The 3,387-nt window shown below is 45.9% G+C and overlaps 1 pseudogene; it reads right to left on the bottom strand.

The window, feature by feature from the left end:
- Nucleotides 1-250: 250 nt before the first annotated feature.
- LOC135538219 (cytochrome b-c1 complex subunit 1, mitochondrial-like) lies at nt 251-3,343 on the bottom strand (annotated as a pseudogene).
- Nucleotides 3,344-3,387: the final 44 nt, after the last annotated feature.

The following is a 3,387-nucleotide window of genomic DNA, read 5'->3' as shown; positions in this document are numbered from 1 at the left end:
TTTTTACACCAAAAGGGGTTCTAAAATGTAAAATCAAATAGCTAAATGATGCATGGTTTGACAATCTGAAAGCAATTTTGTCCGTTTATAATCCCTTCCCCCCTTTTTAAATGCAATGTTCCAAAGTGGCGCATTGGTGGCTTGTAGGCCTGGAGATGCTAAACATGTTTGTCAATTACAAAACAAGGATATAACATATTAAGTCTTACTAATCTAATTATGTGTGTGGGACAATGACTCAAAAACAAAGTGTTTTACAATGTTTTATTTCAATTTGTCGGAATGAGAGCTTCTGTTATGTACAATAGGACAGAAACAAAATACTACATCAATTCATAAATACTTCTGCTCTAGATTAACTGGTTGTACAGTGCCCTGATTTTACTGTATATGCATGTATCACTGAATGTCTTCAGGTGTTCCCCTCTCTTCCCCAGAACAGTACCAGGTGCATGAAAAGGCTCAGTGACATTAACAAAAATCTTCTGTATTACAATCTTACTCGAACAAGTCATTATTGATAATTACAGGGAAACAGAACTCAGAACTTATTCACCCCCTCAACAGTGGTTCTCTCCCTCATAACCAACTAAAACTAACATAGCAGGAAGAGCGGTGAGAGCGAGAGATGGAGGGGAACTTTGATGGAGCCGATACAGATCTGTGCTGATGAGCTGAGGCAGTCCTCAGTTCCTCAATCTTGCAGTGATGGGAGAAGTAAGGGAGTGGAGGAGAGTGAAAGGAAGAGCAGACATTGGACATGCAGAGAGCAACACTATTGGGTTCTTAGAAGCGGAGCCAGTACATGGCACTGCGCATTCTGTTGTAGTCAGGCAACTGCTCAATGGGGCCTGTGGAACAGAGAGAAAGACAGCAAGACGAGATGAGAGAAGGATTGAGGAATAAGAACATTACCAAGCTAGGTAGCCACTAGCTGGACTTTTAGACTATATGCTATCTTTATCCTGGACAAGAGGACTAAGGTGCAAAGGCTGCTTGGAAGGAATACTGATGTATGGTAACTTACCAACAGCAGACACAGCGGGACACTTGTCATAGATATATTTGGAGCAGACGTCACGCACCATCCTGGGCGTCACAGCCTGAGGGGGAGAGGTGGTGAGAAATGTGGGGTGAACGCAGTAAGGGGTGGGGGGGAGAACGCCGGGTGAGATCAGAGAGAGACAGAAAAAGCACCCTCTAGATCAGTGGTATTCAAAGTCGGGTCTGGGGGAAGTGTCTGTAATAAAGCCCGTTTTGGGGGGAGGGAAACATATTCTTATTGACTGTGCCTGGCTCGCCAGTGGGTGGGCCCATGCCCTCCCAGGCCCACCCACGGCTGCGTCCCTGTCCAGTCATGTGAAATCCATAGATTAGGGCCAAACTGTTTTTCTTCGATTGATTGATTTCCTTCTATGAACTGTAACTCAGTAAAATCTTTGAAATGGTTGCATGTTGCGTTTATATTTTTGCTCAGAATCTATTTTTTTAATATAAAAATTACCCGTACAGATTATTGTATGGGACAATATATTAACGTTGAGAAAGATGATTATAAAAATGGCATTTTATTGAATATAAGTATTTCTTTGTTAAAACACTTTTTTAAAGAGATGAAAATGCAATGAATTAAAGGTTAATGGGGGGGGGTTGAATACATCTGCTCTAGGTGGTAGAGGAGGGTGTAACAGCTGTATGTGTGGTGCATGGAAGGCGGTTGTACTCACATCGATGCGGGCGTCCCACTCAGCCAGGGGGATACGGCGGCCGTAGTTCAGGACGTGCCTGCCAATGTCATCACATATTGGTGTCGTTCCTACACAAGAGCAGTACGGCAGTGTTAGTGTTGAACAGGGAAAGGTATTTGTGTGTGTGTGTTTAAGTGTCTGACAGGCTACATGAGGAGATGGAGCTCTTACCGTCGAGCTGTCCCACCAAGCTGGCCTTGAGGGCGTTCTTGGCTCTGGCAACATCACTCTCTGTCACTGTGGTGCACAAGTTCATCCTTCAGGGAAAGAGAAAGAAAAGCGAGGGAGGTCAATACTATCAAATGAAATATGTAAAATGACACAGGCTGAGGATAAGTATCGGACCAGGAGTGTATCCATGTTTTGTGTTTGTGAGTGTATGTATTGGAAATCACAACTAACCATGCGTTCTGTGACCAGTGCATCATATCATCGATGTGGTGTTTGTCGGTGACAAAGTAGATGCCAAGCAGACCAGTATCGCTGTAAGATGAGTGGAAGGCCTGAAAGCTGTGGCACAGACTCTCCTCTGAGGCCAGACGAGCAAGACGGCTGCTCAGGTGCTTTCCACCACCAAAAGTGATGTCATAGCTGCCAATGATGGAGTTGGCCACCATGAGAGGCACAATGTCTGGGCTGGTGGCACTGGCACCCTCCACTGCGATAGCAATATGTGCAAGGGGGATATCATCATCACGCATGCGGATCTACAGAGGGCGAGAGGAGACGACAACAGGGTTAACCATATTAACATTCCAAATAAAAAGAAAATGGGATACCTGTGTCCTTGTTCAAACATCTGTCAATTAGGACACACACTGAAACAGGGGCGCTCCTCACCTCGCTGCCAGAGAAGCGGCAGGGGGACAGAACAGGCACGGCATCATCCTCGTACTCAAAGGAAACTCCGCTAAAGTGCTGTTTGGCCAACCCAACCAGTTCCTCATGAGTCACACCTACACAGGAGACAGGTAGTGAGCCATTACAAACAGACAACAATTACACTCAAATAAAATAAAAAAACATTCAGGGCCAGTTGGTATTGGCATGTAATACCTCTATATACAGCCTTAACATTCCAGTGCTAATGTATGGAAGACATACCTCCAGCAGCTGCCAGCACCATGCGGGGGGCCTTGTAGTGGCTCCTGATGAAATCTACCAGATCCTGTCGACTCAAAGTCCTGAAGGGAAGAGACAGACCTTTACTGCTCAACTAACTGGGAGTGTTGTGAAATGTAACAGGAGTCTATAATATGTACGAGTTTCCCTGGTGTTTGGGTTTGGCCTAGCTTGCTCTGACCCAATAGAATTCCCTGGTAGGCACTGTGTGTGTGTGTACCTGGCGTTTTGGGACGGTCCCAGCACACTGTGTCCCAGGGGGTACCCTGAAAAGCTGTGGCGTGCAGCAGGTCCAAACAGACGTCCTGTAGACTGCCCTCTACCTCCTCCAGCTCTCTCAGCACCACACTCCTCTGCTGCTCAATGTCAGCCTCACTCAGGACATTGCTCTGCACTACCTCTGACAACAGCTCCACCGCTGGAGAGCGTGAGAGTGGCACTTCAGTATACATAGCAATTGACAAGAACTACTGGAGACCATGGGAATGGAAGTTCAACACAGGCATGAGAAACTAAT

The sequence above is a fragment of the Oncorhynchus masou genome, unplaced genomic scaffold (assembly GCF_036934945.1).
Source record: "Oncorhynchus masou masou isolate Uvic2021 unplaced genomic scaffold, UVic_Omas_1.1 unplaced_scaffold_9311, whole genome shotgun sequence".
NCBI classification, from domain to species: Eukaryota; Metazoa; Chordata; class Actinopteri; order Salmoniformes; family Salmonidae; genus Oncorhynchus; species Oncorhynchus masou.
The sequence above is the reverse complement of the archived record's forward strand: the minus strand, read 5'-3'. Positions and strand labels throughout refer to the sequence as shown.